Source organism: Hemiscyllium ocellatum, chromosome 12 (assembly GCF_020745735.1).
Source record: "Hemiscyllium ocellatum isolate sHemOce1 chromosome 12, sHemOce1.pat.X.cur, whole genome shotgun sequence".
Taxonomy (NCBI): Eukaryota; Metazoa; Chordata; class Chondrichthyes; order Orectolobiformes; family Hemiscylliidae; genus Hemiscyllium; species Hemiscyllium ocellatum.
The window spans coordinates 28903321-28931160 of NC_083412.1; positions in this window are offsets into that span (position 1 = coordinate 28903321).

The following is a 27840-nucleotide window of genomic DNA, read 5'->3' on the forward strand; positions in this document are numbered from 1 at the left end:
GCAGATGCTGGAAGTCAGAGTCTAGATCAGAGTGGTGCTGGAAAAGTATCCGAGGAGCAGGAAAATCGACGTTTCGGGCAAAAGCCCTTCATCAGGAATCCTGTGCCACACTGTTAGGGGTGTCGTTGCTGGGGATATTGGAGGTGCTGATTCTTACCTGAGACATTAAGCTAAGACTCCTCAGTGAATGTTAAAGATTCCATTGTGCTATCTTTTTAAAGGGGTGAACAGCGACTCTGGTACCCTTTTCAACTTTTAATTTTCAGTTAACATCGGTTTAAAAGATCATTCATCTCATTGGAATGGTGTGTGTATAAACAGCTTGCCACCCATACCTGCATAGCGTAATCCTGAGACATCAGACAGGTTATAGTAATGTCAATAATTATGGTTAAGATAGAGATGAGCAAATTTCTCATTACCAGTGGTGTACAGAGTTATCAGGATGGAGTAAGTAAAAGGCATTGAAATGTTAAATGCCTTTAACACATACATGTATAATGTTAGATTAGATTCCCTACATATAGAAACAGGCCATTTGGACCAACAAGTCCACATCAACCCTCTGTAGAGTAACCTAACCAGACCCATTCCCCTACATTTTTCTCCTGACTAATGTACCTAACACTTGGGGAAATTTAGCATGGCAAATTCACCTGACCTGCACATCTTTGGATTGTGGGAGGAAACCCACAGAGGCATGGGGAGAATGTGCAAACTCCACACAGACCGAGGTGGGAATCAAACACAGGTCCCTGGCACTGTGAGGCAGCAGTGCTAACCATTGAACCACCATGCTGCTTTAGGAATCACTTGCTGTAATCCTACCTGTAAACATTGTATTGCAATTATCAGAATGCCTGTTCCCCTTGGGCAGTATGGTGGCTCAGTGCTGCCTCACAGTGCCAGGGAGCCGGGTTCAATTCCACTCTTGGGAATGAAGGTTTCCTTTGGGTGCTCTAGTCTTCTCCCACAGTCCAAAGATGTGCAGGTTAGGTGGATTGGCCATGCTAAATTGCCCATAGTGTCCAGGAATGTGCAGGCTAGCTGTGTTAGCAGTTTGAAATGCAGGACTATGGAGATAGGGTCGGAAGGTAGGTCTTAGTGGGATGTTCTTCAGAGTCAGTGTTGACCTGATGGGCCAAATGGCCTGCTTCCACACTGGAGGTATTTTATGATTTTGTGAAGGACCATGTGCAGAGCTTTCCACAGGCTCTGTCTGGCATCTTCTTAAACGCTGTAACTTTATGTTGTAACCTTTGTTCTAAACACTGCTGTTACTTCCTAATACTGCAAAATTAACAAGATAGGAATATTCAGCCTATTGTGCTTGCTGTGCCATTCTATATGATCGTGGCAGATTTAACATTTCAATACCTTTTTCCTCACTCCATCCTGATAACTCTGTACACCACTGGTAGTGAGAAATTTATCAATCTCTACCTTAACTATACTTATTGACACGACTGTAACTTGTTTGATTTTTCAAGGTTATGTGTAGATAAAGGTCACCCAGAATTATACCACACCTACAACACATATTTCTACTTGCATGACTCATCCTACATCTGAGTAATATCTCTGCATTTCCTTCAAGTGAGGGGAGGATTCTTCTAGTTAATAGAGAGGGAATGAACGATACCTTGCCTCCTAAAGATGAAATTGTGTCTAACCAGCCACCCTGTATCACATCCCTTGTCATAAGCAGGTAGGATAAAGGGACCACAGGGTATAAGCATAGTAACTCAAAAAGGTGATCTTAATGGAAGGCTTCATATTGTTGAGTAGAAATCAACCATCTAGGTGCCAAGCAATTAGGGGAGTGACAGGAAGTGACATAATTGTTTGTATTGGTGTACTTCATCCGTCAGGGTGATAGCAACTGAAGGACCAGCCAGAGCAATGCTTCACCTCAATTATAACAAAGGCAAGTTTACCAAAAAGGAACAGTCAGAGAAGGAGGTTCTTAAATTTTTCAAGGAGGCGATGAAAGTGATCAATGAAGGTAGAGCAGTGGATGTTGTCTACGTGGATTTTAGTAAGGCATTTGACAAGGTCCCTAATGGTATGCCCAACCAGAAGATTAAGATGCAAGGGGTCGACGGTGACTTGGCCACATGGATTCAGAATCGGCTTGCCTGTGGAAGGCAGTGTGTACTGAGGAAGGATGTTTGTCAGGCTGGAGGTCTGTGACAAATGGTGTTCATCTGAGATACGTATTGGGACCTCTATGTTTGTGATATATATATAACTGACTTTGAGAAAATGTAGATTGGTTGGTTAGTAAGTTTGCAGACGATACAAAGATTGGTGGAGTTGCGTATAGTGTAAAAGTTTGTCAAAGGATATGGATCAGTTGCAGATATGGGTGGAGAAATGGCAAATGGAGGTTAATCCAGGTAAGTGTGAGATGCTGCTCTTTGGGAGATCAAATGTTGTGGAAAAGCATGTAGGTAATGGCAGGACCCTGAACAGCATTGTAGATCTTGGGGTTCAAGTCCATAGCCTACCTGAAACTGGCCATGCAAGTAGATAGAATGGTAAAGAAAGTGTATGGCATCCTTGCCTTTTTTGGTCAAAAAACTGAGTATAAGAATCAGGATGTCATGTTGAAGTTCGATGAGACTTTGGTTAGGCCACACTTAGAGTACTGCATTCAAATCTGGTTGCCTCATTACAGGAAGGATGTGGACACTTTGGAGATGGTACAGAAGAGGTTGACCAAGATGCTGCCTGGATTAGAGGGTATGAGCTTTAAGGAGAGGCTAGAAAAACTCAGGTTGCTTTCTCTGGAGCAGTGGAGGCTGAAGGAAGATTTGAAAGAAGTCTATAAAATGATGAGATAGGGTTGAAGGTCAGAATCTTTTTCCCAGAGTTGAAGTGTCTAAAACAAGGAGGCATGCTTTGAAAGTAAGAGGGGGAAAGGAGATGTGAGGAGCAAGTTATATGACAAATTATATGAGGGACTTTTAGATAAGTACATGAGCATGTGAAAATGGAGGGATATGGACCAAGGGCAGGCAGATGGAATTAGTTTAATTTGGTTTCAGGTTTGGCACAACATCATGGGCTGAAGGACCCCTTCCTGTGTTGTACTGTTCTAGTTCTATGTTCTATGTTCCTTGTTCTAAATTAAGGCGAGCATCAAGTTGAAAGTAATGGTGTCCAATTCTATAAGATTAGTGACAAGTTAATGATTGGACACAATATTTATTTTGAGAAATGCAAATAATGGCTGAAAGAAAATGGGAAAGAAATTAGAGTATGGGAAGTAACCAAATGTAAAAAAAACAGGTAGTAGGAGTTTGTAAGGTATTTAAAAATTGTAAAGAGGAGTTAAAGAGAATGTCGCTCCTCTTGAGAGTGACTCTTGGGCATTAACAGGGGAAAATATCTGTTCAGTGCATTGATTAATAATGCAAAATATGAAATTGATGGATGTACTGAACAAATATTTTACATCTGTTTCGTATGTAGAAGACATAAATAACATCTCAGAAATAATTGTAACCAAGTGTCGGAAGGTAGGAACACAAGCAATCACATTCGCCAGGGAAGGGGTACTGAGAAAATTATTACAACTAAAAGCTGACAAGATCTTAGGACATGACCCTCGGCCTTAAAAGTAGTGGCTATTAAAACATAAACCCATTCATTTATATTTTCTAAAATTCCCCAGATTTTGGATCAGTCCCATCAGACTATGAAATAGCAAATTTAACCCTTTCTATTCAAGGAAGGAAATAGAAAGTAAGAAATGACAGATTTGTTAAGTTTAACATGGACTCTAGGGAAAATGCTGGAATCCAATATTAAAACGATTATAGCAGAACACTTAGAAAACTTTAGTATGATCAGGCAGAGTCAACAAGGGTTTGTAAATTGTGTTTGATTAATTTATCCATACTCTTTCAGGAACAACAAGCAATAGGAATAAATGGAACCTGGAGATGTACTGTTCTTGAATTTCTAGAAGGCTTTCAATCACATGTCTAAGATTATTGCATTAATTAAGAGCTCATGATGTTGGGGATAAACATAGTAGCAAGAATAGAGGATTGGTTGGCTAACAGGAAGCAGAGGAAAGGCATAGATGAGTATTTTCATGTTGTTAAGAGGTAACAGATAGAGTTTCTGAGGGATTGGGGCTAAGGTCTCAATTGTTTACAATCTAAATCAATTATTTGGATGAAGGGATCAAATGTATGGTTTTTAAATTTGCTGATGGCAGGAAGATAGATGGGAGAATAAGAGCTGAGAAAGACGTAGGGAGCTGAAAAATGTGTTGCTGGAAAAGCGCAGCAGTTCAGCCAGCATCTCAGGAGCAGGGGAATCGACGTTTCTTCAGGAATGAGGAGGGCGTGCCAAGCAGGCTAAGATAAAAGGTAGGAAGGAGGGACTTGGTGGAGGGGCATTGGGAAGGTGATAGGTGGAAGGAGGTTAAGGTGAGGGTGATAGGCCGGAGAAGGGGTGGGGGCGGAGAGGTGGGGAAGAAGATTGCAGGTCAAGACGTCGGTGCTGAGTCCGAGGGTTGGAACTGAAATAAGATGGGGGGGAGGGGAAATGAGAAAGCTGGAGAAATCTGCATTCATTCCTTGTGGTTGGAGGGTTCCTAGGCAGAAGATGAGGCGCTCTTCCTCCAGGCATCGTGTTGCCATGGTCTGGCGACAGAGGAGGCCAAGGACCTGCATGTCTTTGGCGGAGTGGGAGGGGGAGTTAAAGTGTTCAGCCACGGGGTCGATGGGTTGGTTGGTGCGGGTGTCCCAGAGATGTTCTCTGAAATGTTCTGCAAGTAGACGGCCTGTCTCCCCAATGTAGAGGAGGCCACGTTGGTTGCAGCGGATACAGTAAATGATGTGTGTGGAGCTATAGGTGAATTTGTGATGGATATGGAAGGATCCCTTGGGGCCTTGGAGGGAAGTGAGGGGGGAGGTGTGGGCACACATTTTGTATTACTTTCAGTTGCAGGGGAAGGTGCCAGGAGTGGAGGTTGGGTTGGTGGAGGGTGTGGACCTGATGAGGGAGTCGCAGAGGGAGTGGTCTTTCCGGAATGCTGATAGGAGCGAGGAGGGAACTATATTCTTGGTGGCGGGGTCTGTTTGGAGGTGGCGGAAATGACGAAGGACGATACGATATATATGGAGGTTGGTGGGGTGGTAGGTGAGGACCAGTGAGGCTCTGTGCTGGTGACAATTGGAGGGGGGCGGGGTTCAAGGATGGAGGAGAGGGAAGTGGAGGAGATGCAGTAAAGATCATGGTCGACATGTCTGAGGGGAAATTGTGGTCTTTGAAGAGGGAGGAGTCTGAGACAGTCCAGGTAAATTTGAGGTCGGGGTGGAAGGCGTTAGTAAAGTGGATGAACTGTTCAACCTCCTCGTGGGAGCACGAGGTAGCACTGATACAGTCATCGATATAGTGGAGGAAAAGGTGGCGGGTGGTGCCAGTGTAGCTATCTGACGAAGAGGCAGGCATAGCTGGGGCCCATGCGGGTGCCCATGGCTACTCCTTTGGTTTGGAGAAAGTGGGAGGATTGTAAAGAGAAATTGTTCAGAGTGAGGACCAGTTCAATCAGTTGAAGGAGGGTGTCAGTGGAAGGGTACTGATTGGTTCGGCAGGAAAGGAAGAAGCGGAGGGCTTTGGGGCCTTTGTGATGGGGTATGGAGGTGTATAGGGACTGGATGTCCATGGTGAAGATAAGGCATTGGTGGCCAAGGAAGCGAAAATCATGGGTGGTGTCCCGAACATAGGTGGGGAGTTCTTGGACTAAGGGGCCAGGACCGTGTTGAGGTATGTGGAGATGAGTTCGGTGGGGCAGGAGCAGGCTGAGACAATGGGTCGGCCGGGGCAGTCAGGTTTGCGGATTTTGGGCAGGAGGTAGAAATGGTCAGTGCGGGGTTGTGGGACTATGAGGTTGGAGGCGGTGGATGGGAGATCCCCTGAGGTGATGAGGTTATGGATGGTCTGGAGATGATGGTTTGTTGGTGGGAGGTGGGGTCATGGTCAAGGGGGCAGTAGGAGGAGGTGTCCGAAAGCTAGCGTTTAGCCTCAGCAGTGTAAAGATCGGTGCACCAAACTACCACCGCGACTCCCTTGTCTGCTGGTTTCATAGTGAGGTTGGGGTTGGAGCGGAGGGAGTGGAGGGCTACACGTTGCGAGGGTGAGAGGGGTGGACAGTTTGAGGCGGTTTATGTCGCGGTGGCAGTAGTCTATGAAGAGATTGAGGGCGGGTAAGAGGCCAGCATGGGGTGTCCAGGTAGATGGGGTGTGTTGGAGACGGGAGAATGGGGTCGTCAGAGGAAGGGCGAGAATCCTGGTTGGAGAAGTAGGTGCGGAGGCGAAGGCAGCGTAAGAATTGTTTGATGTCTCGCTGCGTGTTGAACTCGTTAATCCGGGAGTGTAGGGGGATGAAGGTGAGGCCTCTGCCCAGGACTGATCTTTCATCCTCGGAAAGGGGAAGGTCTGGAGGGATGGTGAAAATACGGCAGGGCTGGGAGCTAGGACCTGGTGTGGGGCTGGAGCTGGGAGTGGGGGGCGGGGTTAGGTGTGAGGACGGAAATCGGCGTGGGGGTGGAGATCGGCGTGGGGCAGAGACGCAGGCGGCATTCTCGTTGTGTAGGTGAGTGACGTCACTGGGGGCAGAAGTAGCTGCGGCGACGGCAACTCCGGGCGTGGAAGTGGCTGCGGCGACGGCAGAAACGGTGTTGTTCCCGGTGTTGTTCCCGGTGTTGTTCCCGGTGTTGTGGACCCCGCAGTGGCCGTGAAGCTGTCGGCGATGATCTTCCTGGCGATCGTGGAGTGGTTGTCTGGGTGGCGATCACGGAGGCTGCATGGTCGGAGGGGGCGGAAGTGACGTCATGGTTCGCAGCGTGGTTGCTGCAGCGGCTGCGTGGTTAATGGCGCCTGAGTGGTTCCCGCGGCCGATGGAAGATACTGGAACGGTTGAGGAATCCGGAGTGTGGGGGTAAGTACATGGAAGTTTTTGGTACTTACTGTCTTTAATTTTCGATATGGCTAGGAAGAACTGTTTGTTTAGTGTGTGGATTCTTCTGTGGATGAAGGAGAGTAGAGGTCCTTTGCAGGTCTGTGAAAGTGTTGTCCTGAGCTGGCGTAGGGCTGACTGCAGGGAATGTACGTCGCGGCGCATGGCTGCAAGCTTGGATCGGAGGATCCGGAGGGAGGTCTGTTTCTAGAGGCTTCAGATTTGTTGTAGGTACTGGTTGTCCTGGTTGGGTCCAAATTTTGTTGGTCTGAACGTAGGGGTCAGTCGGTTCCGTAGATAGGTGCTGAGGAAGGAGATGTGGCTGTGGAAGACGTAGGGAGTCTGGAAAGAGATAAAAATAGATAAGTGAGTGGACTTATATTTGACAGATGAGATATAATGTGGAGAAATGTGAATATGCCCACACTTTGACTGAACATTTTTTTTTAAAAAAGCATGTTATTTAAATAGAGATTGCAGAACACTGAGGTACAGAAGGATTTGAGAGTTCTGGCACATGGATTACAAAACTTCAGTATACAGGTACAGCAAGTGATAAGAAGGCAAGTGGAATGTTGTTTATTGAAACTTGAATAGACCATAAATGTAGGGAAATTCTACTATCGTTGTATAGAGCATTGATGAGTCAATATCTAGCGTTCTCCTTTTTAGAAGAGGACAAAGTGGCATTTGGAACTGGTCTGAAGAGGTTCACTTGACTGGTTCTTGTGATGAAAGGATTTCCTTATGAGAACTGTTTGGCTGACCCTGGGGCCATTGGAATTTAGAATAACACAAAATGATCTGATTGCTCCTGAGAGAACTTGACAAGGTGGATGCTGAAAGGATGTTTCTCCTTGTGGTAGAGATGAGAACGAGGAGACACTGTTTAAACAGAGTAGTCTCCCACTGAAGACTGAGATAAGGAGTACCTTTTGTCACAGAGGATCGTGAGTCCGTGGAACCTCCCTGTGGGACACTGCAGTGGAGGCAGTATCCTTGAATATTTTTGAGTTAGATAAACATTAATTAACAAGAAAGTCAAAGGGAGGCCAGGAGGTGAAGTTAAGGCGATGATCAGACCAGCCATGAAATCGTTAAATGGCAGAGCAGATGTGAGAAACCAATTGTTTTACTTTTGCTCCTCATTTGTTATTATATATGTCCGTGTGACAGAGATTGCACTGCCACCTTTTTCAGTCAATGTCATTTCCGTGCTGCTGCTGTCCATTCTATTTTGTGCTATTTTTGCTGACAAATTATCAATAGACAAAATATAACCTTGTCCCCTTGAAAGTCAATGGTATTACCATTGCTGAATCTCCTCTTATAAACACTCTGGAGTTAAGCGTTGTTCAGAAACTTGAGTGGATCTAGCTTATAAATACTCAGGCTACAAGAGCAGGTAACAGGTTGGGAACTCTGCAGTCTGCCCAAAGTCTGTGCATTTTTTACAAGGCATACATCAGGAGGTGGATAGCACCTGTTAGTCTGGATGAATGTATGCTCAACAACACTCAAGAAGCTTGACACCATTTAGCACACCATCCACCGTCTTAAATATTCACTTCCTCTGTGAGTGATAGTAGCGCGCAGGTTTCCCTGTGGAAACTCATTAAGCCTCCTTTGACAGCACCCCTTCCAAACATGTGATAACCTGGAAGCACCAGGACATTTGATGCATGAGAACAAAATCCTCTGCCGGTTCCCCTCCAAACCATACATCATTCTGACTTGGAACGATGCCACCTTTCCCTCAGTGTGGGAAAAGATCTGCCACCCTGCCTACCCACCGTATGCCCACACAAAACATAGGAAATCGAACTTGGCCAAGCTATACCAGAAACACCCAGAATGCCTCAGCGTTGACCAAACAGGCTGACAAATGAAACCAGACAGAACCATAGTCACTCGCAGACAAGAGAATACACTTTCCAAAACACACTAACAATAAGCTTCCTGGACCCAGTCAACACAGCTGTCCCAAAGCTCCGAGGACAGTTTGATAACATGGCAATACCAAAGCCACACAAAGGACAGGTCAGATCAAGAGGCACCAAGGGACCTCGCTCCCAGGGAGGAACAATGGAAGCACCCTACTGTTTCAAAAGATGGTAGGCTAATGCAAAAACTACGGAGGTATGGCATTGAGGGTGCATTAGAGGTTTGGATTAGGAATTGGCTGGCTGGAAGGAGACAGAGGGTAGTAGTTGATGGTATCGGTTCATCTTGGAGTGCAGTTACTAGCGGTATTCCACAAGGATCTGTTTTGGGACCATTGCTGTTTGTCATTTTTATAAATGACCTAGAGGAGGGGCTTGAAAGCTGGGTGAGCAAGTTTGCGGATGACACGAAAGTCGGTGGAGTTGTGGACAGCGAAGAAGGATGTGGCAGGTTACAGCGGGATATAGATAAGTTGCAGAGCTGGGCAGAAGGGTGGCAAATGGAGTTCAATGTAGCTAAGTGTGAAGTCATTCACTTTGGTAGGAGTAACAAGAAGATGGATTACTGGGCTAATGGTAGGCTACTTGGTAGTGTGGATGAGCAGAGGGATCTTGGTGTCCATGTACACAGATCTCTGAAAGTTGCCACCCAGGTAAATAGTGCTGTGAAGAAGGCATATGGTGTACTGGGCTTTATTGGTAGAGGAATTGAGTTCCGGAGTCCTGAGGTCATGTTGCAGTTGTATAAGACTCTGGTGCGGCCTCATCTGGAGTATTGTGTGCAGTTTTGGTCGCCATACTATAGGAAGGACGTGGAGGCATTGGAACGAGTGCTGAGGTGGCTTACCAGGATGTTGCCTGGTATGGTAGGAAGATCGTATGAGGAAAGGCTGAGGCACTTGGGGCTGTTCTCATTGGAGAAAAGAAGGTTTAGGGGAGATTTGATAGAAGTGTACAAGATGATTAGGGGTTTAGATAGGGTTGACAGTGAGAACTTTTTTCCGCTAATGGAGTCAGGTGTTACTAGGGGACACAGCTTTAAATTAAGGGGTGGTAGGTATAGGACAGATGTTAGGGGTAGATTCTTTACTCAGCGGGTTGTGAGTTCATGGAATGCCCTGCCAGTAGCAGTGGTGGCCTCTCCCTCTTTATGTTCATTTAAGCGGGCATTAGATAAGCATATGGAGGCTATTGGGCTAGTGTAGGTTAGGTAGGCTTTGGTCGGCGCAACATCGAGGGCCGAAGGGCCTGTACTGCGCTGTATTTTTCTATGTTCTATGTTCTATATATTCTCACCTACCTGCAAAGAGAGCTGGAATCTCCTGATCCCATCAAGAACTCATTGATACTTCAGAGGCTCACTGAAGATATTACCTGGTATGGTGACGAACGTCTGAAAATGAATCTTCCAGCTCAGCGAGCAAACCTACATCCAGACTCATTGATACTGTCGGGATGTTGCATTGTATCAAGAATCAGGGCATTTTTCCGATAACTGTTTTTCAATTATCATCATTGTAACTGGATTACTTAATTTCCAAATATATTGCATCTGTCCCCATTTTAATTAACCTTATTGTACAAGATTCCAATAAAACCTAGCTTCATCCTCAATTTAAGGAAGGCAACCCTTGATCTATTTGTACAGACTGTTAGTTCTGTGTCAGCCTCGTCATTCTCTCTTCCAGCGATATCGCTTGTAATAAACAGCTTGTCCATTTCACCCAACCTGGTTTGTGTGTGGTCTCTGCTTCATTGGGCTAATTTCTCCGATACTCAGGTTCAGGATCCTGGAACTGCCTTCCTAAAAACATTGTGGCGTACCTGCACTACGTGGACAGCAGTGGTTCAACAAGGCTGCTCGCCACCACCTTTCAAGGGCGGTTAGGGATGGGCAGCAAAAGCTGATTGATAACGTCTGTTCCCAGGAAAGAATACATTTAAAACATGCGGCACATTATCAAATCCCTTCTGTGCCCCATCAACCTGTTATCTTTATTAACCTTGTCTGTTACGTTGTCGATTTTGACAGAGCGGCGAGGAGAGAAGGTGAGGTGAAGTGAGGGCTGCCGGGAAGGGAAGGGCTTAATTTACTTTTGGGCAGTGGCTAAACCCAAGATACTACACATGTAGTATCTCCCTCCAGCCCCCCCTCCTCAAACCGGAGGAAAAAGATTCTGTAAGATAAGGCTTTTCTTTCTTTCTTATCATTCTTTTTCATATACTTAAGTGCATTGTTTTGATTTTTACATTAAGCTAAGCTTACAATGGCAGGGGCCCTCAGACGCATGGCATGTGACTCTTGCTTGATGTGGGAGCTTAGGAACGTGTCTGACATTCCTGACTCTTACACTTGCAAGAAGTGTGTCCAGCTGCAGCTCTTGTTTGACTTCATGAAGGCTATGGAGCTGCGGATGGACTCACTGTGGAGCATCTGCAATGCTGAGGAGGTCGTGGATAGCACGTTTAGTGAACTGATCACATCGCAGGTTAGAATTGCTGAGGGAGACAGTGAATGGGTGAACAAAAGACAGAAAAAGAGTAGGAAGGCAGTGCAGGTGTCCCCTGCGGTCATCTCCCTCCAAAACAGGTATACTGGTTTGGATACTGTTGGGTGAGATGGCTCACAAGGAAAGGGCAGCGGTTGTCAAAATCATGCAATCGTGGTGGGCACTGATGTTCGGAAGGGCGGGAAAAAGACTCGTAGAGCCATACTCATAGGGGATTCTGTTGTGAGGGGAGTAGATAGGCAGTTCTGTGGCTGAAAACGGGACTCCTGGATGGTATGTTGCCTCCCAGGTGCTAGGGTCAGGGATGTCACCAATCGACTGCAGAGCGTTCTAAAAGGGGAGCGTGAACAGTCTTGGTGCATATAGGCACCAACGATATAAGTAGAAAATGAGATGAGGTCCTGAAAGAAGAATTCAGGGAGCTAGGAGAGAAGTTAAAGAGAAGAACCTCAAAGGTTCCACGTGTTAGCCAGTGTAGAAATGAAAAAATAGGCTGGGTGAACATGTGGCTTGAGGGATGGTGTTGGATGGAGAGGTTCAGATTTGTTGGACATTGGGACCAGTTCTGGGGAAGGTGAGACTATTACAAAATGGACGGTCTACATCTGAACCAGACCGGAACCAATGTCCTTGGGGAAGTTTTTGCTACTGCTGTTGGGGAGGTTTTAAACTAATGTGGCAGGGGACTGGGTACCAGAAGAGAAAACAAGTAGGCAGCGAGGTGGAGACTGGAGACTGTAAGAATCATGAAGATAGCATTAATAAAAGGAAGAGTAGGCAGACAGCAGGTGAACGCAAAAGAACTGGTGGCCTGAAATGCATCTACTTCAATGCAAGGAGTATAGTGAGTAAGGCAGATGAACTTAGGGCTTGGATTGGTGCCTGGGAATATGACGTTATTGCAATCACAGACACTTGGTTGAAGGAAGGGCATGATGATTGGCAACTAAATGTTCCAGGATATAGATGCTTCAGACAGGACAAGGAGGGAAGTAAAAGAGGGGGGGGGTGGAGTTGCATTGCTGGTCAGGGATGATATCATGGCTGTGCTAAAGGAGGACACTATGGAGGTCTTGAGTAGTGAGGCATTATGGGTGGAGCTGAGAAATAAGAAGGGTGCAGTTACATTGTTGGGGCTGTATTGTAGGCCTCCCAACAGTGAGCATGAGGTAGAAAGACAAATAGGCAAACAGATTATGGAAAGATGTAGAGGCAATAGGGTAGTGGTGATGGGAGATTTTAATTTTCCCAACATTGACAGGGATACACTTAGTGTCAAAGGTCTAGATGGGGTAGAATTTGTAAGAAGCGTCCAGGAGAGTTTTCTAGAGCAGTATGTCAATAGTCCGACAAGGGAAGGGGCCATATTGGACCTGGTACTGGCAGACAAGCCAGGAAGGTGGTAAAAGTTGCGGTGGGTGATTTCTTTGGGAACAGTGACCACAATTCTGTAAGTTTTAGAATACTCATAGATAAAGATGAGAGTGGTCCTAAGGGAAGAGTACTAAACTGGGCCAAGGCCAATTATATCAATCTTAGGCAGGAGTTCAGATATGTGGATTGGACACAGCTATTTGAAGGGAAATCCACATTTAATATGTGGGACGCTTTCAAAGATAGGTTAAAGATAGTGCAGGATAGGCATGTCCTGTTGAAGGCAAAGGATAGGAAGGGCAAGATTCATGAACCGTGGATGACAGGAGAAATTGTATGACTAACCAAGAGGAAAAGGGAAGTGTACATAAGGTCTAGGCAGCTAAGAACAGAACAGACCCTGGAGAAATATTGGAAAAGTAGGACAAGTCTTAAACGAGGAATCAAGAGGGCTAAAAGGGGTATGAAATAGGTTTAGCAAGCAGAATTAAGGAGAATCCCAAAGCATTTTATTCTTATATAAGAAGCAAGCGGGTAACTAAAGAAAGGATTGGTCCACTAAAGGATAATGAAGGAAGGCTGTGTGTCGAATCTGGGAGAATGGGTGAGATTCTTATTAATTACTTTGCATCAGTGTTCACTGAGGAGAGGAACACGATGAATCTTGAAATTAGAGATAGAAGTTTGATTAGTTTTGATCACGTTGACATAAGTAGGGAAGATGTGTTGGGTAGGCTAGAGGTTATTAAGGTGAACAAATCCCCAGGACTGGATAGGATCTAGCCAAGTTGCTGAGGGAGGCTAGAGAGGAAATAGCTGTGGCCCTGACAAGTATCTTTGTGGCATCCTTAAATACAGGTGAGGTGCCAGAGGACTGGAAGGTTGCTCATGTTGTCCCCTTGTACAAGAAGGGTAGTAGGGATATTTTGGGTAACTACAGACCAGTGAGCCTGATGTCGGTGGTGGGAAAGTTGCTGGAGAGGGTACTGAGGGATAGGATCTATTTATATTTAGAAAAGAATGGGCTTATCAGTGATAGGCAACATGGTTTTGTGCGGGGGAGATCATGCCTTACCAACTTAATAAAGTTCTTCGAGGAAGTGACCAAGTTGATGGATGAAGGAAGGGCTGTTGATATCATATACATGGACTTTAGTAAGGCATTTGATAAGGTTTCCCATGGTAGACTAACGGAAAAAGTGAAGTCACATGGTGTGCAGGGTGTTCTAGCTAGGTGGATAAAGAACTGGTTGAGCAACAGGAGACAGAGAGTGGTAGCTGAAGGGAGTTTCTCGAAATGGAGAAAGGTGACCAGTGGTGTTCCACAGGGGTCAGTGTTGGGGCCACTGTTGTTTGTAATATACATAAATGATCTGGAAGAGGGCACTGTTGGTATGATCAGCAAGTTTGCAGATGACACAAAGATTGGTGGAGTAGCAGAAAGCATAAGGCACTGTCAAGGAATATAGGAGGATATAGATAAACTGGAGAGTTGGGTGGAAAAGTGGCAGATGGATTTCAATCCAGACAAATGTAAGATGATGCATTTCGGCAAGACTAATTCTACAGCGAATTATCCAATGAATGGAAGAGCCTTGGGAAAAGTTGATGGGCAGAGAGATCTGGGAGTGCAGGTCCATTGTACCCTGAAGGTTGCTGCACAGGTGGATAGAGTGGTCAAGAAGGCATATAGTATGCTTGCTTTCAGTGGACGGGGTATTGAGTATAAGAGCTGGCAAGTCATGTTAAAATTGTACAGAACGTTGGTTCGGCCACATTTAGAATACTGTGTACAGTTCTGGTTGCAACATTACCAGAAGGATGTGGACGCTTTGGAGAGGATGCAGAGAAGGTTTAACAAGAATGTTGCCGGGTATGGAAGGTGCTAGCTATGAAGAGAGGTTGAGTAGGTTAGGTTTGTTTTCATTAGAAAAAAGGAGATTGAGGGGGGACCTGATTGAGGTTTACAAAATCATGAAGGGTATAGACAGGGTGGGTAGAGACAAGCTTTTTCCCAGGGTGAAGGATTCAACAACGAGAGGTCATGCTTTCAAGGTGAGAGGTGGAAAGTTTCAGGGGGATACACGCGGCAAGTACTTCACACAGAGGGTGGTGGGCGGCTGGAACGCGTTGCCAGCAGAGGTGGTAGAGGCAGGCACGGTGGATTCATTTAAGATGCATCTGGACAGATGCATGAGTAGGTGGGGAGCAGAGGGATACAGATGCTTAGGGATTGGGTGACAGGTTTAGACAGTACATTTGGATTGACTCAGGCTTGGAGGGCTGAAGGGCCTGTTCCTGGGCTGTAAATTTTCTTTGTTCTCGTTGTTCTATAGCACAATCAAGATTAGTCAAACAATTTTTTCCCTGTTACAAATCCCTGCTGGCTTTCCTCAATGATTCCATAAATAGCTATTATTTTTGTTGGGACGATTATTTCTAAAGGCTTTCCCTCTCTGGTTAAGCTGACTCACCTGTTGTTGCTGGCTTTATTCTTGCTCCCTTAACTTTGAATGAGGGTGTTAAATTTGAAATTCTCCAGCTCGCTGGCACTGGGATCAATATATAAGAAGATTGGAAGATTGTGGCCAATACCTCTGCAATTTCCATCCTTACTTTCCATATATCCTAATTCATATTTATTGGAAAATTCTTCAAAATTTTAGAATGTCAGATTTTGTACCTATTGTACCCTGTCACGTTTTTGCTGCTCTTTCTTTTGGGAAGAGTATTTTTCAAAAAGTGCAATGTTGCAGGTATAAAGATGTCAGTAACATGCAAGCAGCAACATGCATCATATGGTTGGTGTGTATCCTTAATTATCACATATACTTAATTCAGAGATAACATCCAGCCCTTGGGCATTGTTTATAAACAGTACCAATGTTTGAAGGCCAGATTTCTGTCTTATTGCACTGATGCATAAAGAAAGGCAGGATACAGTGCATAAAGGCAAAAGTGAGGACTGCAGATTACAGTTGGGAGTGTGGTGCTGGGAAAGCATAGAAGGTCAGGCAGCATCCGAGGAGCAGGAGAATTGAAAAACACTTCATCACGAAGTAAAATTGGGTGAGATCCATGGTCTAATTACAGACCTCTCAATCTGATGTTTCTCCGTGAATCTTACCCAGGCAACTATTTACATAGAGTCATAGAGATGTACAGCATGGAAACAGACCCTTCGGTCAAACCTGTCCATGCTGACCAGATATCCCAACCCAATCTACTCCCACCTGCCAGCACCCGGCCCATTTCCCTCCAAACCCTTCCTATTCATATACCCATCCAAATGCCTCTTAAATGTTGCAATTGGACCAGCCTCCACCACATCCTCTGGCAGCTCATTCCATACATGTACCACCCTCTGGGTGAAAAAGTCACCACTTAGGTCTCTTTTATATCTTTCCCATCTCACCTTAAACCTATGCCCTCTAGTTCTGGACTTCCCACTCCCAGAGGAAAAGACTTTGCTTATTTATCCTGTCCATGCCCCTCATAATTTTGTAAACCTCTGTAAGGTCACCCCTGAACCTCTGACGCTCCAGGGAAAACAGCCCCAGCCTGTTCAGCCTCTCCCTATAGCTCAGATCCTCCAACCCTGGCATCCTAGCTCTTCAGTGGATAATCTGCTCCACAAAATAGTAGAAGCTTAGAACAGGAGGTCATTGGTGAACACCAGAAACATATTTGCACAGATGATTTTTTTTTCCTGTTTTCAGATTCAGATCAAAACATATCCTAGGATAATATTCTCTGTGTCTTACGCATAGCAACTATAATTTTTTTTGCTGTATGTCATGCAAACAAATCGTCTTTGCTTATGCCTGGGCATGGTCTGAAGTGCATAGTAAATGTAACGTTGGAATACATGTGTCTAAATTGAGGATGAACTGCAAGGTGTGACTGTTTCAGCCTGAATGAAATGTTCAGAAAAAATGTTGCAAATATAGATTTTTCAAGTAGTGGGGGCTCCATATCTGGAGCCATAATGCTATAACAGTGTTTGAACTCAGAAAAGATGAAGTCAGCATCATCATGTTAGTCATAGGGCTGCTTGAGAGAGATCACTGCACTTCAGGCAAGGGGAGAAGTTGAGACAGTGAGCCTTCAATACTAACCTCAGTCAGTGCAGGAATTAAACTCACACTGTTAGCTTCACAAACAATCCACCTAGCTAACTGATCCTCTTATCCTCAATATATCATAGCCTGTTATTTTCAAGATCAAAAGAGGATACAAATTACCCATGAATCCAGAATTAAACATGATCCTGGTTTTTTCAAAGAATTTTTGAACAGATTTATTTTTTTTCTTTACTCTTCCCATGAGAGAAAAGAAGTCAAGGGAAAGGTCCACTCTGGCACAAATAGGAAAATCATGTTACACCAGTCAGTAATATTCCATTCATTATAATGGCCCGAGGGTCACAGATTTTACTGATACAAGACAGGCTTCAACTAGAAAATTGTAACCCTTCTCTAGCATGTTTTCTTGATGATTCGTTTATTAAGGCATTGGTGAATGCTTGTGAGTCAAATAGCTGGCTCAGAGAGATGCATAAATGATAACATAAGAAGTACATAAAATCATAAACTTTGTGTTTCAAAGCTGATCTTGGCACAAGTTCATTATCAATCACTATTCATGCTTCTGGCATATCCTGTGTCAATATAATTTATAAATAAATACAAAGCAGGTGACACATTGCACGCCATTGCTAATCATTAACTTCTGGCAGTAAAGACAACAGCTCAAATCAATCAATGTATCCGTTGGAGGGAAAGGATTCAAAATGAATGCCCCGAGGATTAGAATGCCCAAATAGAGTGGAATTATTGCCAGTGCACAGTTAAATAAAATATAGCATTGGGTTCATCATTCATTGCTGCTGATGGGTATGCACTGGGGCATGGTATAATCATAATCACAACAGGAGAAAGTGAAGACTGCAGATGCTGGGGATCAGAGCTTAAAAATGTGTTGCTGGAAAAGCGCAGCAAATCAGGCAGCATCAAAGGAGCAGGAGAATCGACGTTTTGGGCATAAGCCCTTCTTCAGGAATGAGGAGGGTGTGCCAAGCAGGCTAAGATAAAAGGTAGGGAGGAGGGGCTTGGGGGAGGGGCGTTGGGAAAGCGATAGGTGGAAGGAGGTTAAGGTGAGGGTGATAGGCCGGAGAGGGGGTGGGGGTGGAGAGGTCAGGAAGAAGATTGCAGGTCAAGAAGGTGGTGCTGAATCTGAGGGTTGGGACTGAAAAGGTGGGGAGAGGGGAAATGAGGAAGCTGGAGAAATCTGTATTCATCCTAGGAACCTTCCAACCACAAGGGATAGTCCACAGCAGACAACTAATTAGGATTACTTTGGATTGACTTGTATTCAAGAAAACTTGCAGACTGAAGACTAAAAGAGCAACTCAATCCTCGTTGGCCGCTTCAGCCAGCCTGGCATGTATTGACCCAGCCTCTCTGTTTGAATGTGCTACCTCCTAGCTGAAAGAGCCATTGGATTTTAGATTAGATTCTCTGCAGTATGGAAACACCCTTTGGCCCAACAAGTCCACACCACCCCTCTGAAAAGAAACCCATCCCCCTACCCTAAATTTACCCCCGACCACCATACCTAACACTTTGGGCAACTTAGCATGGCCAAGTCACCTAACGTGCACATCTTTGGATTGTGGGAGGAAACCGGAGCACCCGGAGGAAACCCACGCAGACACAGGAAGAATGTGCAAACTCCACACAGAAATTGAACCCAGAACCCTGGTGCTGTGAGGCAGCAGTGCTAACCACTGAACCACCATGCCAGATTTGTCCTGCCTGTTTCCAATTGGGAAGCATGCTGAGTCATGCTGTAAATAATGTGGAAGCCGACTATCAAATTAAAGTGAGGACCCTGCCAATGAATGTGGTACTAGTTACTCATACACGATATTGGACCAGTCTCCTAGTCCTGCTCTGCCCCAGGTTTCCAACTAGAATGAAAATCCACCATACTGTGTGGTTACTCCAAACAGGTCGCAGTACATAGGCACAAACAGAGGAGGAGCTTGGCTGCAGAGGCACACCGTGTTTTCTTTAAATGCAGCAAGCAAATGGCAAACTTTTTTTTAATCAACTGCTTCAGGCATGTTCCATCATACAACTGAGACAGGTGGGACTTGAACTTGGATCTTTTGGCCCAGATGTAGAGGCCTATTTAATCACAACCTGAAAGTGAACTAATGTCACCTTTATAATCATCAAACAAATAGGCAGGAAGGGTCCCTATAAGAATAATGTCTCGTTCAAACTTTTACGCAAGGATTGGTGCCTGGGTTCATTGTTTATATTAACAATTTGGGTGAGAAAAGAGGAGGCAGAGTTAGAAAGTTTGTGGATGACTTCCAAATTGGTGGAATAGTGATGAAGGCTATCTAAGAGTACTACTGGATTTTGATAAACCCAGTGGGAATGACAGATTGAGTTTAATTTAGATAAATGTGAGGTATTAGATTTTAGTAAGACAAACCAGGGCTGGACTTATGCAGTCAATGGTATGGCCTTGGGGTGTGTTGTTGAACAGAAAAACCTAGGGATGCAGGTACGGGGTTCTTTGAAAATGGCCTCATAGGTTGAAGGGTTGTGAACAAGGCATTTGGTATGCTTGCCTTCATTGGTTAGAGCATTGAGTATAGGAGTTGAGACATCATGTTATTACATCTGTACAAGGCATTAGTAAGGCCACATTTGGAGTATTGTGTTGTCTGCTATAGCAAGGATGTCATTAAACTGGAAAGGGTGCAAGAAAAGATTTGCAAGGATGTTACTGAGCCTGGAAGGTTTGAGCAAAAAAGAGAGGCTGACTTTTCTCCTAGGCAGAAGTAGGTACTGCAGATGCTGGAGATTAGAGTCAAGATTAAAGTGGTGCTGGAAAAACACAGCAGGTCTGGCAGCATCTGATGAAGGGCTTTTGCCTGAAACGTTGATTTTCCTGCTCCTCAGATGCTGCCAGACCTGCTGTGCTTTTCGACTCGAATCTGGGACTTTCCTCCCTCGAGTGTAGGAGGTTAAGGGGTAACATTATGGAGGTTTATAAAATCATGAGGGGCATAGATAAGGTGAATAACCAAGGTCTTTTCCCCAGGTAGGGGTGTCCAAACTGAAGGCATAGTTTTAAGATGAGAAGGGACCTGAGGAGCAACTTTATCACACAGAAGGTGGTATGTATGTGCCAGAGGAGTTCGGGCAGGAGAGACAGCAGGTAAGTGGAGGAATGAAGAGATCAAAGTGAAAGATTTGGGTGGTGGGTGGTATGGAGAGATAACTGATCAAGGGATAAAGGATGAGAGGCAGTATGTGACTTAAATTGGAAAATGTATGATATTCTTGCATCCCCTGTAAAATTTGCTCCTGCCTTTCTCAATGTGCAGCTTCTGAGATGGTTCACATAATTAACCTTGAACTTCAGTGAGGTGAGATCTCAGAAAACCCGTACAACATGACTGAGCTAGACAGAAGTATGTACTTTTGTAATATAACAGCCCTACCTTCAACCCCACTTTTCTATCCAATGAACCCATTAACAATCTGTTGCCTGACCCAATGGCCCATTGTCACTGCACTGTCACCTGGAGCATTCCATTTGATGAAGTGATTATGAACCAGTGTGGATACTTCCTGAGTTAAATCGATCTCTGATGTACTCCCAAAATCAGGGGTATGACCACTGTTTTCTCTGATCTCAGCAGTTTGAGCTAAGTGACTGCTCTTAACATGGGAGTGCGAGCACTGTACATTCTCTGAAAACTGCAATGTTAGCACTGTGGTTGGATTCTGCCTGACACTGACTGGATCAAATTACACATTTCAGAGAATACTGAAATTCTCTGCAGCAGGAAGGATCCAATTACACATTCCAGACAAAATGATGTCTGTGTCTTGTCCTCCAAAGAAAACAATCTAGTGTCTGGTCCAACCCATTTGTGATGCAGTTGAACTTGCTGATATCAATTGACACATGTCACTAACGGTTGACAGAGAGAGATCACCCATCCAAAGACCGTGCCAATTGGTGTGTTTAGTTACTTCATTGGCCTCTTGCTCCATCATTAAATCTTCGTCATTGATATCTACTCGAGCACAGCTTTCATTCATTGGTGTAGACATCTGCTATTTGACAGCTCAAAACCTGTTTACGTGAGGGAGAATCAAGAAGCACCAATTCCTGGACATCACTTCATTAAGCCATACCTACTCTTGTGTATCCAACAAGCAGGAAGGAAGACAGAAATTTAAATGGCCCTGGACAGAACTGACAGCTATGTGGGTGCCGCAAAATTTCCAGGGTTGAAATTTAAGCACATTATAATCAGTCTCTAAATGAGGTTCCCAATTTGTTAGAATTCCAGATGGGATATCGCAAAATGGTTTTGCTCCTAATTAAGGAGGGGTTAATTGGCACTCCCCCACACAAAAATAAAGAACTGCGGACTGGAAATCAAAAACAAAATCTGATATTTCTGGAAAAGTTCAGCAGGTCTGGCAGTATCTGTGGAGAGAAATTAGAGTTAACGTTTTTGATCCAGTGGCCCTTCTTCAGATTGTAGGCCAGAATAGGTAGGATAAAATGTTGAAGATGGGGTGGGGGGAGGAAGGAGGCATCACACGGGTTGATACCACAAACAATCCGTTGTCAGTCACAAACAGTCCACATGAGCAGCTATTGATTCTCCCAGGCTAACCTTTACCCATTACTTTGTCTCTCTAGGCTCCATCCCCGTCTCTCGTTCATTCTTCACCTCTCCATCACTCCTTCTTCAGCATATATTCCAATCTTTTCCTTGCTATAAGCAGCTCTGAAAGGGATCACTGGACCTGAAATCAGAGGGTTAGATAGGGTGGACAGTGAAAGCCTTTTTCCTCAGATGCTGATGGCTAGCACAAGGGGACATAGTTTTAAATTGAGGGGTGATAGATATAGGACAGATGTCAGAAGTAGCTTCTTTACTCAGAGAGTATCAGGGGTGTAAAACGCACTGCCTGCAACAGTAGTAGATTCACCAACTTGAAGGGCATTTAAGTGGTCAATGGATAAACATATGGATGAAAATGGAATAGTGTAGGATAGATATGCTTCAGATTGATTCCATAGGTCAGTGCAATATCAAAGTCCGAAGGGCCTGTACTGTGCTGTAATTTTCTATGTTCTATGAAATATTAACTCTGCTTTCTCTCCACAGATGCTGCCAGACCTGCTGAGTTTTCTCTGCAATTTCTGTTTTGATTCTTAATTGGCTCTTCTTCTTAATTCAACCTCTCTCAGTTGATCACAACAAGAGTAATTCGAAAAGGATCCTTTCCTCATAGATATCATAAAATAATTCAAATGAATTTATATTTTAAAATGGGCCAAATTAATCAGGCTTTCATGAGTTAAAGGAAGGGTGAGTTTAGTAGCTGCTAACCATGAGGAAATATATGAAAATGAGACACAACTGTACAGATTAGAAATGTGATTTGACTAACAAGATAATAGATAAAAAGAAATCGGATTTAGTCTTCATGTCCTATAATGAGTAAATGATGAAATATTGTAGCCATTTAGTTGGATGTTTGTGCTGTTTCGCCTTCAATGGTGACTTCCTTGGCTGGCCTGATGCAGATATATTTGTCTATGACAGTATTCATTGGAGTGATCACTGCAGGGTCCTCATAGTTGCTGACAGGCAGAAGGCTCTTGTCATTGAGAATTGGTTACCGCTTCACAGACCAATCAGCTACTTATTGCTGGCTGAATCTGCTTTCTTACACCACTTTCACCCCAGCTCGCCTAGACTAACTTACCCCACTCCTCGAACAAGTTGCACTTACAATGAATGTCAGCTAACTTGCTTTTAAAAAGTGTAGTAACTTTGGTTTTGACATCAGTTCTTTTCCCATTTCAAACCACAATCAAAAACACAGAAAAAAAAATCATTCTTCAAGGAAGACAGTCAAGATAAAACTAAAAAAGTTGTGCATGTTCTAATTATGACTTGGAGGTGCCGGCGTTGGACAGGGGTGGACAAAGTTAAAAATCACACAACACCAGGTTATAGTCCAACAGGTTTATTTGGAAGCACTAGCTTTCGGAGCGATGCTTCTCATCAGGTGATCACAGCCACCTGAGGAGGAAGCAGTGCTTCAAAAGCTAGTGCTTCCAAATAAACTTGTTGGGCTATAACCTGGTGATGTTCTAATTAGTTGCTGCGTACCCTCACACAATAACCTCAGCATGTCTATGCAGGTACAATGCGCTGTCTTTTCACAATAGAAGAGAGGGACCTCAGTTTAGCTAAAATGCCGCAGGATGTCCAACCCCGATGTTGCAGCTATCATTCTGGGATGCACCTTTTCTGACTGTACAGGAGGACAGGGGGACAGGGAACAGAGATCGCTTGCAGATTGGTTTGCACCTCCGTTGCACACAGAGGCAACTGCATCAGTTAAAATGAAGCTGCTTTCAAACCCATTCAATTCCTGCTGGGGGCATGTCGAAACAGAGCATGTGCAATTTAGGCCAGTCAGGAGCAGGTCTAAAATTTGCAGCTTTCTGTGGAGAGATAAGTTACCCTTTTCAGTACGTCAAGGTCCACTTTGGGAGGAACAAGGTGCCCTATAGATAAGGGAAGATGCATTCTGAAAGAGGTAAGAGTGGTTAACTCATTCAAAATTTCAAGGAAGCTCTCAAATGCACTGTAAAACCAATGGAACATCCTGGTCTTTACAGTTTTTTAGGAAAATAAATGTCTGCACTATAAAAATAATTAGTGCCTGATGTTTTATTCTGTCTGTTTACGTAAGCCAGAGGCTGTTATTAAACAATTTTTGAGGCATGGCTGATTTCACAACCTATCATGATCACTGTTGGAGTCTGTCAGTTCACAGTTTGATTGACAGTTACAAGGACTTATAAAGTCCATGAAGTGTGGGCATGGATATAAATACTTGTTTGTATAAGAAAGTAAGTAGTTGAAGGAAGTTAAAATGAGTGGATTAGTTTTTATCAGTGAGTTTATTTCATTTGGAATTAATTAATGGACATTTAGAAATTTATCTCATTTGAACTCAATATGGATCTGGATTTTTGCCCATGGATGATATTGGGTGAGTTGGCATGGAGGGTATGATGGGTTATGAGGTAAAGTCGATGGGCATGGTTGGCATGGAGGACATGAGGCTCTATGAGGGTTGGTTAGAGGGCATCAGGTAGCATGGGTTCACATAGGTAAGGCATGGGGAGTGTGTGGATGGAATGGGACCCTGTTAGAGGTGACAGAACTTTATTTTATTGATTTTCTTTCCAGCTGGGACAAAGTACTGGAGCACTGAGCTGACCCTCCGCACTGCCACACCAAGAACCACCGTGGCTGCCTCTGTGCTCTTTCCCAGTGAGGTCAATCCAGCTCCTGCTAATACCTGCTCCCGGAATGAAAGGCAAACTTTGTGGATCACTTCCACCTTAGTTGGATTTGTGTATTTTTCCAACACTGTGCTCCTAAATTGTGAGTGTAAGTTCAGGCGACCATTTCTTGAAAATTCTTCTTATCAGAGACACAGCAGTGGCTATTATGGACTTTTCAGTGTTGCTACCTATAATGCTCCTCCTCTATCTAATTATCATCATCTGGGCTGCCAGACATATCAGAAGATTCCTTTGGTGCTGTTCCATTTCACCTTCCAATTTCATTGATAAATCCGCAAAAAGTGAGGCTGTTATCCAGGAGTGAGTGAGTATAACTCCTTTAGAGAAAGGGAACGGTGAGGGTGATGATGATACTTGGTTGTCTGGCATTTCACCCCACACTGTCCCGTAAACCATCGCTGGAGCTGTGAAGGTTTGGTTGGGGTGGGTACACTAACCGCTTAAGTGAGGCTTCTACCAGGTATCAAACCAGAGTCTTTTCATTTGTTAAGTGACCATGATAACTATGTCATTGTAGAGGCAGGGTGCTAAGTTTTAATTTTTAAATTGACTTGTTGATTTGATGCCTCTGGGCAGAAGGTATTAAACAGGGACTTTCCAACCCAGAGGCAGGAACATGATCACTGCTCCACAAAACATCACATTGCACATGACATAATCATCTTTACCAACCTGTCTGGGCATATTTTCACACACCATTAGGATAGGTGAGGCTTGAACTCACAACTCTAGGCCCATTGCATATAACCTATTTGTAAGATATTTTCCCAATCAACCTGTTCATTGATGGTAACACTCATCTCTGGAGCGAGGTGGGACTTGAGGTAAGGACATTACCACTGTGCTGCTGGCAGCTTTATAATTAATTGTACACAAGTCAATATATACAAGACGTCAAACACACTGAAATCAGTTGGTGACAAGCTATTACCAGCACCTAATTGGTTAATTTCTTCCAGTTTAACTTATCCCAGCCAAAACAAAAGTTTCACTCTTCTGCACTTTAAGAATGGGATTAAGGAATTAAAAGGAATGAAATCCCCAAAATAAAAATGTACGCCTGCAAAAGGTCTTTATCACAGCCAACAATAATTATAAGCTTACTGTGAATTATTGCCAGACACAATTATTAATCATGCAGTTACAAGATAATGCCATAGCTTAGAATGAAGTAATCTGAAACTAAAATACGAAAGCACATTTGAGTAAAACATTACTGTGCAGAGGTGGGAAATGCATGCATCTTTGGTGCATGTTGTGCTGATAAGGCGGCTTTAATTTCACTTTTTGACTATCTCCCCTTACAAATTGATCTCAGCAAGGTTCGTCAGAGATAATTGCCCTCATTCTCCCTGGGCTTGAGATCGAATTTCAGACCTGGGTTGGAGGCAGTGGGAAATGTCAACCTATGGGCATTGTGCCCATTGAGCTGTGTCCTGCTGGACTTGAGAAACTTAATGGTTTCAAGCCTCAATAGGAGAGTGAGCCCTCAGCACACAAACTAGCAGGAGCTCACTGCTTTAGGTTTGGGAGATCCAGTGAAGCAAGCCATGATGTGGAGGAGCCGGTATTAGACTGGGGTGGACAAAGTTAAAAATCACACAACACCAGGCTATGGTCCAACAGGTTTATTTGGAAGCACTAGCTTTCGGAGCACTGCTCCTCTATCAGGTACCCTTGGAGCAGAATTTATAGCAAAAGATCACAGTTGACATGCAACTGAAATGACATGTTGAACAAATGTAGATTGCTGTTAAGTCTTTCATCATTTAGAATGGGTTGCAGGCAGTCAATCAATATTATATTTTATAAATTCCACTTTGGAAATAGAACCAGTCTGACTCAAGATTGGGATACAGGCAGACTCTAACATCATATCTTTAATGCACTATCTGAGCTGACATGCCACTTTTTTTTATAAAACCTTAAGTCATCTCAAGAATGTAACTTAAGAGAAGTTCTGGAATTTACATATTAATGAACCGAAACCTACAACCCATTCTAAATTTGAAAGATTTAACAGCTATCTAGGTTTGTTCAATCCATTATTTCAGTTGCGTGACACTGTAATCTTATGCTATGAATTCTGTGTCTTATGATCGTATAGTCCACACCCACCTGGTGGAGGAGCAGTGCTCTAAAAGCTAGTGCTTCCAAATGAGCCTGTTGGATTATATCCTGGTATTGTGTGATCTTTAACAGTGAAGCAAGAGAAGACCTTGTGAGTTTTGTTGAGGTATGCAAACTGATGCTGATAATGGGCATACAGGTGATAAAAATTCACAAAATGTCGTTTCTTACATCGGGTGTATATCGCTTCTATTGTTTTAAATCAATGAGTTACCTAATCCTATCATGGTTGAAGTAAAATACACATGGTCAGAAACATAGGCCAACAGATGGATAGGTAAATCTGGATAGTTAGATTGAACTGCAGATAGATTGTCAGATTGAATACATGGGTTAAAAAAGTATATCATTTGAATTCTATATCCTATTCCCACTCTGATCTATTTGTCCTCAGATTCCCACACTGAGCCAATGAGGTTCAGTGCAAGCTTGAGGGACCGCTCCTTACCTTTCAATTTGATGCATTATAAACTTCCAATTTCAACATTGGATTTAGTCATTTTGGACCTTACTCTCTCCCATCCCCCTTTCTTTTGATGGTAGCACTTGCTCACTATACTCTGGTATTCCTTTTACAAGTTCCTCAGGCCCATATTTTTCTCACTTGCATGATCATTATCATCATCAGTTGCCTGCATCATTGTCCCCTTTGAGATTTAATCTCTCCTGCCTATCACTGACCTCATCAAAGTCTATCTGATCAAGAAGAAACAAGGGAATTGTTATTAACTAGTAGTAATTAAAACCACATCCATATACTTGACCATCTGCCACTCTGTTTATTGTATGATGCAGCAACAATACAGAAGTGTCTCACACCAACACTTAATCTCTTCCAATTTTTTTTATTGTTCATTCATGGGATGTGGGTATTGCTGATGGGGTTGACATTTATTGCCCACTTCAAATAGCCCTCAAGAAGATGGTGATGAACTATGTTCTTACTTTGCTGCAGTCCGTGTGGTGAAGGTACACCCTTAGCTTTGTTAGACAGAGTGTTCCAGAACTTTGACCCAGCAACAGTGAGTAAATGGTGACATCGTTCCAAGTCTTTGTAAGGAACGTCAGATGGTGGTGTTCCCATGTATTTGATGTTCTCTTCCTTCCAGGTGGTAGAGGCTGTGTGTTGGAAGGTGCAGTCAAATGAGACTTGTTCAGTTTCTGCAGTACATGCTGTAGACACTGCAGCTGCTGAAATCATCTTCTGCTGTTTTTCGGAACGCAAATTTGTAATCCTATGTTTTCAACAGGGACCACACTTCAAAATAATTCATTGAATATACTGCAATTTGGGAAGTCCTGACAAAGGAAAAGGGACTATACAAATGCAAGTTCCTACTTTCAGTCAATATGTTCCTATTGGCCATGGTTGGTGAAATTATATTGAGATTCTGAAAAGCCAAATCTACCCCTATAGAAATGCAAGTGAGGCTGAATTCATTACTTTCGGTTCATGTAGAAA